The sequence below is a fragment of the Zonotrichia albicollis genome, chromosome 4, assembly GCF_047830755.1.
Source record: "Zonotrichia albicollis isolate bZonAlb1 chromosome 4, bZonAlb1.hap1, whole genome shotgun sequence".
Taxonomy (NCBI): domain Eukaryota; kingdom Metazoa; phylum Chordata; class Aves; order Passeriformes; family Passerellidae; genus Zonotrichia; species Zonotrichia albicollis.
Genome location: NC_133822.1, coordinates 24,930,643 through 24,943,767, shown reverse-complemented (window position 1 = coordinate 24,943,767; position 13,125 = coordinate 24,930,643).

The window sequence follows — 13,125 nt, the reverse complement described above, 5'->3', positions numbered from 1 at the left end:
TGGAAATACCAGTCATGTAACCTTCCTCTAAGACAGAGTTGTATTCAACTATTAAAAAATAAAAGATTATTAAAAGTAATATTGGTATATTTGGTTTTGACACCTCACTGATTTCCTTGTGTTACCCTCACCTTGCACTATCTTCTACCACCCATCTAGTATTTCTAATATTCTAATATTACCAAATGTCCACTCTCCTGATTTTGCCTGTGTCTTGGGTCTAATTTCTGGCTTTTTGGGTTTTATGTGCTACATTTTTATCTTGAAGAGGGTAGGGCAAGGGTAAGTCTGAAAAAAAAAAAAAAAAGGTAAGTAGCGAGATCCATAAAATAGCTGTGCTATAAATGGGCTACCCCACAAAAACTGACACTCATACAAATACCAAATGTTGTTTTTCCTCCAGTCTGACTAACAGAAGACTGGAGAAAACCAAACCAACCAACCAACCAAACACCAGCAAAAGTTCTTCACTGAATCCCTTTATTGACTTCTGTGCATTTATGTATTATTAAGATAAGATAGGGTACATTGCCAACTGCAGCAACAGCTAAATTACAGGTAAGATTAGATACAAGAAATATTCCAGAAATATTTGCTATATAGACTCCTCCTAGTCAGAGTCTGCAAATCTTCTGCAGCCTGCCACAAAGAAGTTAAAATGGATAAGATCCAGAAATAATATGAAAACAGACAATAAGGTCATAATTACAAATAAATGTATTTGAACTTCAATGCCTCAGTTCCAGTGGAGGACTCAGTTTTAACTGAAGCTATGGCATGTGGGGAAAAACCAAACCCAAACAAATACAAAAATCAATTACTGCCCCAAGACAGAAACAATATATTGTGAGATGCTCTTCTGGACAACTGGAACAGAACAATTTAATTCAAGCCAATGAGAAGGTGAAACTGAGACTTCTCTACTAACAACATTTCTTGAACATTCAATATCCTTTTCATACAAATCCAACTAAAGGCTGTCAGAAGAAGAAAAATCAAGTCCAAGCCCAGGCTTTATAAAAAAAGCTCATTGCAACGTTTCACATTCCCTGTTTTGTCTGTGAGTTTTTGCAGTTGCATGCAATCCAAAAGCTTTTCTGTGTTGCACATCAGTGCAGAATCAAGTCAGATGTGAATTAAAAGTATTTGTCCACCTGGTCATTTTTGTTGTCTAAATAAGGCCCAAATCCACCTTTTGATGCAGGAGCTTGAGCCCATGTCTTGATACATGCACTGATATAGCTGGATGGTTGTTGGTATTACAGGATTAAGAAAATTCCAAATAAAATTAATATATGCTTGTCCACATATGGAGAGATTAGAAGTTTTACAGAGATCTGGGATGACATAACTGGAGAGTGATCAGACTGATGACACGTCTTCATTTTGTCTCTTCAGCCAAAATAATGTCAAATAAAACAGCCACTGTGTCCTGTTCCATAGAAGAATCAGAACCTTCCCGTGCTGACTTATCTGGAAATGAAAGAGACAAAAGCTGCTAGAATTAGAGAACCTCACTGCAGCTCAGCCTGCTGTGCTACCGTGGCTGCCTAAAAACACCAGTCTGTGGTTTGGTAGCTTCCTTGCGCCTCCTGTGCTCAATGCCGAGGAAATCCAGCAGGGCTGGGAAGGACTTACCCGCTGTGGCAGCAGGGTCAGCGGCTGTAGCATTTCACCGCCAGCAGGATGACCGTGATGAGCAGAACCACCGAGCAGAAGAGCAGGGCGAAGACAAGGTAGAACCAGAGGGAGCTCTCCGAGCAGGGCACTGCCAAAGGGACAAGGGACAGGGGTGTCACCGCGGGCAGAAGCATGGAAACTTTTGTTCTGAGTTATGGAGCATGAAAAATCATTGTCCCTCCTGCTACAGATCCAGAACTTGTGTGTGTGTGTGTATATGTATATATATAGAATACATACATAATACATAATACATAATACATAATATATTATATATTATATATTATATATTATATATTATATATTATATATTATATATTATATATTATATATTATATATTATATATTATATATTATATGCAATATGCAATATGCAATATGCAATATGCAATATGCAATATATATACAATGTCTTATAACTTATATCTTATATCATCTTATATATGATATATTGTATATGATATATGATATATTATATATTTTTATTATATATATGTTATATATACACTATATATACTATGTATATACACTATGTATATCTATACTTATATATATTCTATATGTATATATATACTATATATCTATACTATATATATATACTATATATATGTTTATATGCATACAAACCTGTGTGTAAGTATTAAAATCACACTCCTAGGATCACAAGAAACCTTTTCTTGACCAGTCCTAGATTTTATCATCACAGCTGCTGAGAAGAAACCTAAAAATACAACCTCTTGCCTTTAGTGGCAGAGCACAGCTTTGCCAGCACTGCTGTGCCAGAGGTTTGCCACGTGCACACACAGCACTGCCAGTCCTTCCCAGTCTGGAACATGCCCTGCCTTTTCCTTGGAAAATGGCTTGTAGTCGTTGTGCTGTCCTGTGGTAATTGTCTGAGGTTGCACAACTAAAGACCCACAAGGAAGGCTTGAAGGTCCCATTAAAAAAAAAAAAAAATTAGATAATTTGAAATTCTAGAGATTCTTCCCAGATTACCATAATTTTTAAACACAACAAAGACACACTTGTTTAATTGGTCTCTAAATTCCTGCCTCCATCATTTTCTCCTCCAACTTTAATCCTGGCTAGGATCACAGTGTTCATTTGATCCCCATTTAAGACTTTCCATTTAAACTGCTCCCCAGTCCAAACAAGAATCGGAACATTCAGCTTCTGTGGTTTTAAAGAGGTTCTAGGTAAGAATGTGAAGGGACAGAGCTCTCCTAGTAGCATTTATCCATATGTAGAGCATATATGGATTTTGATACTCCTTGAAGAAAATTCTAAAAACCTGGACAGTGTAGCCAGAATCAGAGAAAGGAAGGGAGGGATTGAGGACTGGGATATAAAAAGGAGCCAAAAAGCAGACAGGTCAATGGCCCTCTATCAAAATTGCATTTCTGACAGCACTTTCCATACTGCATTCCAAGCCTGGATCCACTGAGCATTTCAGTGAAGCCAGTAAATTAGTTTTGTCTTTGTAACAGGGTCTCCACCTGGCCCACCACCTTGTCTGCCTGACTTCGACTTTTATTCAGAAAACACATCTGAAGCTTTCAGTTTCCTTTTCCTTGTTGTGAGACCAGATTAAACCCCAGTGGAAATGTTTGTTTGCACTATTATTTCCCACAGCTAACATTTTTTAATCCATATATTAATTGCTCGTATGCATCACATGAATGCAATATTCTCTTCATTTTCACCTCATACACAAGAGTCAAAACTCATATCCAATATATTGTTTCACTTTGCAGAACAAAATTTTCTTTCAGGGCTGCTTACACAGTTTGAAATAGTTTAACTACCTTAAAATTTTAACTTAAGACAGACAAATTTTTTCTGGAATTGTCAAAAAGCTGTCCAGAATTTTTGCTTTTTAGCTATTACTTTTTAAAAGTAGTTCAGTTTTTCTTTAAATACTGTAGCTGGCCTATTCATTCACCCAGAATTCATTCAGAAGGGAAAAGCAGTACATGGAAATTGTTGCTAAAATGAACAGAAGAGTTTTCAAGTGCCTCTACTGCAAAATGAATTTTAAGTGTGTTCTGAGCATCCTTCAGGAGTGCGGAGCAGGGAAGATGGATGGAAATCACCTGTAGAAAAGAGAAAAAGCAACTCCCTCCCATACTCTGGAAAAATATGATGCTTGGCTGCTGAAATATAATGAGAAAACATGAAGTGTCCTGAGGTGTTGCCATACCTGAACGTGTAATTTTGGGTGTGCTGTCAGGGCTATCAGATGTCCATTTCATATTCACCTCAGCATATGTGACTGCATCACCTGGAGGGACAAAAAGGGCCAAAGGTACAAGAAGAGTTCCTGCAACAATGGTTCTTCAGTGCAGTATTCCAAGTAAATAAATAAATACATAAATAATATTAATTTATTAAATTTTAGACAATTTTACAAATCTTTCTAGGTGACCCTCAGTTACCATACACTGAGCTACTCTATTATGAATTCTGTTTTTTCCTTGTCATTCCATATCTTACACACACATTTATATATTCTGTCAGTCTTTAAGCAGAAGTTAATCACTGGCAACTTTCCTTGGCTAATTTTTTTTTTTCCTATTTACTTCTTAATAAACCACAAGTGGGCTATGACACTCATGGTCACAAGCATTATGAAAAGTACTTCATCCTGTGTTACAAGACTTTTGCAACCAACAGAGAGCATAAGAAGTGTTGTCAGGGTGGGCTTCCCCAAAGGTGTGGGAGGTGTCACTGACCCCAGCAGTTTTTGGTAGGTGTGGCAGCAGAAGGAAGGGAGGAAGGAAGGAAGGAGCTGTATTTTTATACCAGTTGCAGTGCACCACAACCTCCAGGGTTGCCTGCTTTGCATGTTTTGCCTCATTCCCCAAGAGCTACTTTCAAAAAATTTGCTTACTGATAGTGTATGAAATAAGATTTTTTTTTTTCTTGCCTGAAGAAAAGCAACCTCCTAAAGGTGCCAGAGCTGCTGAGATCAACCTTAGATTTACAAAAAATATTGAACCCAATCCATTTTCAGAACTAAGCATCTTTCACAGGCAACAGCAGAGTGGTCAGAACAATTTACCAGCATCTGGCAGAAGATGAGGGCTTGGTTTCCTGCACTTGTGCTCTCAAGTTCGAAAACAGTGGAACACACAAAGAAATTGAAGACTGCAAGAATGTATAGATATAATTTTATGTCTATAAGAACTTAAAAAATATTAATTGTACAGATAGGTGATTTTTTTCTGCTATATCTCACTAGGACACACTGGTGCTGTTAATAGGTGCCAAGTTCAAAATTGGTTTCAAGCATTTCTTCGTGCAAGATATTACAATCAGCCTGTGGAAGTGCTTACTTTAGGATGCTATTTAAGTAAAGCATTTATTGGGACTCCAATAGGGATGCAAGCTGCCCAGAAGTGACAAGAATATAGATATTCCAATTAAAAATATTTTTTTAAAAATGTTGTGACAGGCTAAACACCATGCTGGCATTCTCTAAAACATAGGAAAAGCATTTTATGTGAAATTGTGGTTACTTAATTAGCCTCTTAATTGGCCATTAGAATTTTATAGGTTCTGAATTTCCAAGCACCTTATTCTGGCAAATTTCAGAAGTATGACCTTGGCTGAGGGGGCCCTCAGAATTTATACAGCAATTTTTAAGCATGATTCACTAAAGTGAATTAAAAGCTGTGTGAAAGCACTTAAAACTATAACATATAACTGGAAATTTAGGGGACAGGTGAGGAAAAAATAAAAAGTCATGGAACAGACTTTTACACTCTCCAAATGTGAGACACTTTCACAGTGAGTTGTGCTCGGCATGAGGGTGCATCTCCAATAAATCCTATGGGGACAGTTTTATACTGGAGTCCCAAGGATTGCACTGGCAGTGGAGCTCTTCTGCAGAGAACTGGTCATGTAATTTAAGGGACAAGCTGAGTTAACAATGAAAGACAAGGATTTCATACCTGTACAGGTTATTTTTGTACTCTGTTCCAATGAGTGAGTACACATATTTAATTTTTAAGAATAAATATTGCTTTACTGGTATACTCAGGACATATTTTTCTTTCCTATTGGAACCTCTGAATATTATAATTTAAAATAAATTTTCCATGCTCAATTTTCTTACAACAAGAGCTATTTTTTTAATCAGAATTGAAAGACTTGATACTTTTGTTTTAAAACTGTGAATTATTTCCTACCTAAACCAATTAATGGCAATATTTTACACATTATTTTTTGAAAATAATTTTTTAAGCAATGCAGTTTTATAGTTGAAGGCATCAGTAGGTTATGCCCAAATTGAAGTACTAACAGTTTTCAAAATTCTACAAAGTTCTATTAAATCTTCACTTGTATTTTTCTCAACACAGAACTTTTAGAAGAGAAAGAAAGGGGGACAGAGAGAGAGAAAGAGAGAAAGAAAGGGAAAAAGAAAGAGAAGGAAACAAGAAAATAGAAACAGACCTATCACTTTAGAATTTAAAAATATTTCTGGTGACTAAGAAACTGAATAAAATTAAAATACAAAATGTAAGTGGATTGCATTATCCAGGAAAGAGGAGGAAAGAGGAGTCCATCCAGTGAACTTCAGTTGTCAATGAATTTCAATAATCTGTCTAAAGCTCTTCAATGTCTGAACATTAATGTGTTTAAGATCCTGTTTCAGCCATCTTACTGAAAGCCAGAATGGGATTTTAAAGGTCAATCTTCACTTTTGCTAGAATTCAGCATTCATTCTATCAATAGACATGAATTTGTCATGCCAATAGATGTATGTAATAAACAGAATTGGGTATTAATAGGTTTTAAAGGATTTCCACATGACTTCAGCTGCTTGTGAATGATTTAAGAAGGACTGAAAGTTTTAAGAATGCATCAGTGAGCAAAGAAAAATAAGTAATGTTAAGATGAATATTTTTTACCTGTGTCTGAAGCTTCTGAAACAAAATTCACTCTTTCCTTGGGTGACACCACGGCGTAGAGCACCTCACTTGCCATTTTGAAAAGTTGCTTTCAGCTCTCAGGTCTGCCATCAAAATGGACTCGCTGAGGAAAACACAGCCCCATTTCTGATCTCCTCCCATCATACCACATTGGGTCAAAATAACTGCTTAGAGGTCTGCAAACGGAAGGAAATCACAATCTGTTTTTTCCAAATATAAATTCTCACCTTGTAGCTTTCGATAAACAATTCTTAATTCTTACTCCCTTCTCTTGTATGTTCTATTAAAAACAGATTTTGACCAATTTTCTCATAAACTCTGACTTTCAGTCCACACATAATTTTAATTTAGAACCTGAGCTGGCAACATGCTGAGTGTGTTCATATTCTCCTCAAACCAACTGGACATTAAAATTTGTTTCAACAGAAAACTCAGTTCATGATCATTAGATTGTTCATTTTGTGATTATTAGATTGCTTTGCTTTGTGATTATCAGATCACTTCCTCCTAAACTTCCATAGTTCAGCGTTGAAATGAGAAAGCAATGATATGGGGAGGAACAGAAAGAATATCTGATATTGCTGAAAAAAACCCTAAATATTTTTAAAATTATGTTTTTCTGATTTTTAAAAAAATATATTTCATGCAGAATAAAATTATTTCTAAAAGTTTGGTGTAAAAATATTTCTATAAGGCCCACTTCCTTTTTTAGTTGGATTTTCCTCCCCATAGAAATTTCTAAATTTTGGGGGTTTTTTTCTAAATTTTTGGGGGGTTTGGTAACTTAGAATGATAGCCAAACTTTGAATTCTTCTCAGAGAGGAACTTCTGCTCTTCAGCCAGCTCTATACCATCTGCTAATCCTCATATCCCTGGGGCAGTACTGAGCTCAGAATTAAACCAGGGCTGAGTCTGACCTGTGCTTCCTTTGCATGTTGATTTTCAAATTTTCTCAATAAAGGCAGAAAATGGGGTTCTTTGGAGTTATCATGGTGGTAAGTCAAGGAGTGGAATATTTTTCCCTCTGGGGACCAGCCATAGCAGAAGGATGAACACTTTGGCATTTTCACCTTATATCACTGAGATGTTTTGGGAATGGGCCTTCACAATCCTGGGAAGTAAAAGGTTTTGCATTAATTATGGAATGGTTTGGATTAGAATAGACTTTAAAAATGCTGTAGTCCCAACCCCTCTCGGGCAGGGACACCTTCCACCAGACCAAGCTGCTCCAAATCCCATCCAGCCTGGCCTTGAGGAGTGGGACAGCCACAGCTTCTCTGGCACCCTGTGCCAGGGCCTCAGCACCCACACAAGGAGAATTTCTTCCTCATATCCAATCTAACCCATTCTTGTCACTTTGGAGCCATTGCCCCTTCTCCTGTCACTCCAGGCCCTTGTCCAGAGTCTCTCTCCATCTTTCCTGTGGGCTCCCTTCAGGCACTGCAAGGCCACAGTGAGGTCACCCCAAAGCCTTCTCTTCTCCAGGCTGCACAATCCCAATTCCCTCAGCCTTTCCTCCCAGCAGAGCTGCTCCATCCCTCTGCTCCCCTTGGTGTCCCTGCTCTGGCCTGGCTCCAGCAGCTCCCTGTCCTTGCTGTGCTGGGCCCAGGGCTGGATGCAGCCCTGCAGGGGGGCTCAGCAGAGTGGAGCAGAACCACAATGTCCCTTTCTGTCATGGAGAGGAGTACAGCAGAGAGAGAAAGTGATACTCTCCCATACTCTGGGAAAATGGGCTCTTTGGCTGCTGAAATAAAATGAGAAAACATGCAGTACCTGACTGACCTTTCAGGAGGAAGTGGGTGGACTGTGGAGGTACCAGCTGGAAAGCAGAAGTTTGTTAACAGCTGAGATTTAGGCATCTAGGTGGGTGAGCAGAAGGTTACAGGGTTGAGGCTTTTCTGTCCAAGGCATCATGGAATCAATCCCAGGATGATTTGAGTTGGAAGAGCCCTTAAAGATCGTCTAATTCCAGCCCACTTCCAGTTCTAACATCCTTCCTCTTCTAATTCCAACATCCTTCCCCTTCTAATTCCAGCATCTTCCCCTTCCCTTGGCATGCAGGTGATGGTTCAGTAGGAAAAGACATTTTTTGCTTGAGATTGTGGCCAAGTTGTGCTGAGGAAGATTCTTTAAAAAAGTAACACATGAGTTAGTAACTGTGTTTGTACTTTGGCACTAAACTGTCCTCAGTGCCAGTAATGATGCCAGACTAATGCCTTATGACTAATTTTTTTTATATATAAAGATGTACCTATTGTTAGAAGGATACTCAAGAATTTAGAAGGTTTTTTTTCCCCTCCTACATTAATCCTTTGCATTTGAATCACCCCAAATAGTCACTAGATGTCTCTACTTCCCCATAAAATGTATCAGAATTTCTATTCCGTTTAAACTGATGGAAATTTGAAGTGCTTATCTAGCCTTTTTTCAGAAATATGAGTTCCACAACGCTGACCTGTTTGATTCCTGGAGTTCTGCAGATAAATCTGCTCTGTCCCGGCACCTAAAGCTCTGCTGTAGTTAAAGGAAATCCTCTGGCTTAGCCTGAAAAACCCAGCATTTTCCCTCCTGAAATAGATAATAGCATGTTGTTATTCCTGCACTGGGCAGAGTAGGAAAGGGAAAACCTTTCTTTACTTCATGGTTTTGAACTCTTCACTATGGAGGATAAATTCATATCATTCATATCCAAAACAAGCACATTTATGGATAGAAATCTCCATGGATATAGGCAACTGTTTAAGTTTACAGCTTTTGAGTATAAACTGAGGAGCTGACTAAAGCTGAACAAGCAGAATAAAAGCCACTGAGAATAGTATTGAAAAAGTATTTTCTTTCCTCACCCCTTTTTAATTTTTTCCACTTGTAAGCAACTTTTAGGAGTTGCAGATGCAAACTTAGTATACTTGGATAATATATCCTGTATTTTCAGGAGGGGGAGGTTTCCCATCTGATAATTAACAACCTTTTCCTTTATATATTTTCCTAGAAGGGGTATAGAAAAAAAACCTTCAAATTCAAGAGTACTGGGTGCTGTACCTTCAAAATTTCCTCTGATAACCTTATTTCAAATATTTGAAGATCTTCCTGAGTATGAGCAGATCAATCTGCAATGTATATCATAAAGGACACTGACAACAAGGATGTGATACTGGTTGAAATTAATAATCATCTGCCTTCTGCCAAAAAGTAATGCAGTATTTTATGCACAATGTTCAAAAACCCTTGATCTTAAAGATTTTATGATGCAATAAGATAAACTCTGAATGGTTGTGAAATCCCACTGGAAGCATTGATACTTCAGGCATACTTCCTGTAAAAATAGGTTAATGAAATTTTGGAAGTTCTAATACTGCAGGAAACATGATATGCTTGCAGGAAACATGACAGCAGTTTGTTTTTATTGTTATTCAATCTGTGCTAGTTTGAATATGGGCTTAAAAAGCTAAACTACTGAATTCTGGTTTATTCTTTGCACAGCTGATATAAACTGCCATTTATAAGTCAATTTTTGATTGCATAATTGCATGATTTTGAGCTAGCATTATTTGCATAGTAAGGAATGAAAAGATGTATCAATTGTAATTCTACAGTGAATGAAGTCACATATTTTTTCCAGAGTTTTTCTGTTTCAATTGATTAAAGCCTGACTGGCTCCTATAACTCACAGGAAAGCACTCAGATGAGGGTGCTAGGTGTTCCACTAGTGATAAGATACACTGGAGGTGGACGTGCTCAAAAAGTCCTGAAGGTCCCACTGATGCCAACTTCACACCCAGGAATTTCCACAGTCAACTGCCCTGAAGTTATCCCTGCTTTCCCTCTGGTGCAGCTGAAATCAGAGCTCATGCTTTGCATTTCAGGAGCTGTGCAGGTGGTTTATGACTTATGTAAATAATTAATTTTGATGCAAACAGAGGAAATGCAGTCTCAAACTTACAGTGTGGAAAGCTCCCTCCCTGAGTTCCTGGGAAGAGGCTCTTTGAGAGAGGAGACGTTGTAAGGCAGTCTGGGGCTTTTAGCTGGTGCACCTTGGATGTTCCCGCTAGGATTCTGAGAGAAAAAAGACAGTCAAAAACTGTCTTGAGTAAACTGCACTTAAGTACAACTACAGATTTTGGGTTGTGTTTGTCCGGGCCAAACTGAGCTATTTTCTGTTACCAAAGACACTCCCCATGCTGGCATTTTTCATTGTTATTGTTACCAGAAAGGTTTCACTTGAGCTCAGCAGCTTTCAGGCAGCACAAGCTGCTGTTTGGCCATCAGTGATATTTGCAAACACTGTTCTTCTGCTTGAAATTCCTGTTCAGGTGCTGAGGACACAGAATACTGTGCACAGAAAGCTGCAAGGGAGGGAATTGTGCAAGAGGGACTGATAATACAGCAGCAGTGTTAAATATCAGTATTAATATTCCCATGTTAAATATCAAACATTTCAATAACTGATTGAAACGTTTCTAAAGGGAGATGGGAAGGTCTAAGTGCCTGGCCATGCATGATTCCTTCAAGTCTAGCAGAATTGTCATTTTTCTTATAAGTTACATAAGAACTCATCAAACAGATCCTTTTCTTGCAAACACCCCATTTCAGCTATAGAGCACGCTTTTCAAAGATAGCAATCTCAAAGCCCACGGCCATTCAAATTAAGTCTTTAGTTGCCAATTATTTCTATTCAGAGGTTAGTTGACATAATTCTGTTCCTGCTGGCACTAAACCTCTCTAAAAGCTTGGTTATAGGGATCTATTTTGTCCAGAGGCTTTAGGGTGCAGAAACTGCAGTGTCCATCAATGCTGCCCACAGCCTCTGAGGTTTTGATGTTCTCAAATCCAAAAGGGCGACCCTCAGAGCCCTCCTGACCCTCTCCAGGACTCCCAGCCCCTCTCATTCTCAGAGGGGAAGGAAGGGGAGCTGGTGAAGCAGAAGCTGTCTCATGGGTACACCACAGCAGCCAGGCTGCTGGGCTGCCCCATGGCAGGACTCACTGATGTGGCTGGTGGCGCAGGGCTCTGACAAAAGCAGCAGCATCTTTTTCCCCTGTGTCAGGGCTATTTGCACCCACAGACACCTTCCTTCCTTCCCTTGTTAACCCCAACACCCCTGAGGGTGATCCTGGAGAATGCCCTGACAATCCTCTGGGGTGGGGGGACATGTAACATTTAGTGCAGGAACAAATACCTGTGAGAACTGTGCCTGAGGTCTCACATTCCAACTTCCTATCCCATTTGGAAGGATTCCTCCTGCAAAGAGCAGAGCACCAGCTGGACATAAATGGCAAGTTAAAGAACTTGTGCTAACTGGCACGGAAGGTGCTGCAAATGGAAAGTGTGAGTACAGAGAAGAGGTGGGTATCTGTCAAGACTAGAGACACTTTCAGCTCAAGGCTTCACCTCTGACTTGGTACCAGTGGATCCATCCAGCCTTGGTACGGCTGGAAGGCCATGGATGAGACAGGCAGGGCTCACCTCAGCCCTGGCAAGGAGAGAAGAGAAGCTGCCCATGTGTAGAAATTGCCACCACTTCCTGCAGCAACCATTTTCATATTACTCAGAGGATTAAAGGTTGCTGAAACTACATTACTATGTCCTGGTAGCTCAAATCAGGTTGTCCAAGGGCTTCCTCACACTCTATTTGCATTTTTTTTCTAAAAATCATCCACAAATAAGAGGTGGCAGAATGGGAACCTATTTCCCAGTAAGAAAGCTTTAGAAGGAGGGGGTTAGGAATGAGCCTGTGTGCAGCTCTGGGGATCTGCAGAGGACAGAGACCTGCTGGGATGGGTCTGGAGGAGGTCACAGAGATGCTCTGAAGACTGGAGCATCTCTCCTTCAAGGACAGGCTGAGACAACTGGGGCTGTCAGCCTGGAGAAGAGAAAGTGTGGAGACCTCAGAGCTGGACACCTTCCAGTGCCTGAAGAAAGTCTGTAAGAAAGCTGTAAGAAAGCTGGAGAGGGAAAGTTAGTGACAGGACAAGGGAGAATGGCTTTAAACTGAAAGGGAATTGGTTTAGATTGGATAAGAGGAAGAAATTGTTCCCTGTGAGAGTGCTGAGGCCCTGGCACAGGGTGCCCAGAGCAGCTGTGTCTGCCCCATCCCTGGCAGTGTCCAAGGCCAGGCTGGATGGGGCTCTGAGCAACCTGGGATAGTGAAAGGTGTCCCTGCCCATGGCAGGTGGGGTGGAACAAGGTGATCTTGAAGGTCCCTTCCAACACAAACCATTCCATGGTTCTTCAACACAACACACTGCTCCAGGCTGCTCTGCAGAAGGCAAAGTTAAGATGGAAGTTGCAGAAGAAATGCAAAGCCAGAATACAGGATGGAAAAAGAGGGTGCCAGCTTTGTGACCACATTGCTGCCAGAAAAGAATGGTTTTGAACTTGTGAACATCAGTTACCTGATAAGAGCTCCCATGGGCACTAGTAAAGTGAAAGCCTTGCAAAATTTACTTCTTATTTTTGTTCTGACTGTGTGAGAGCATCTACCTTTTATTAAAGCTCCTTTAGTGTCCTTTGA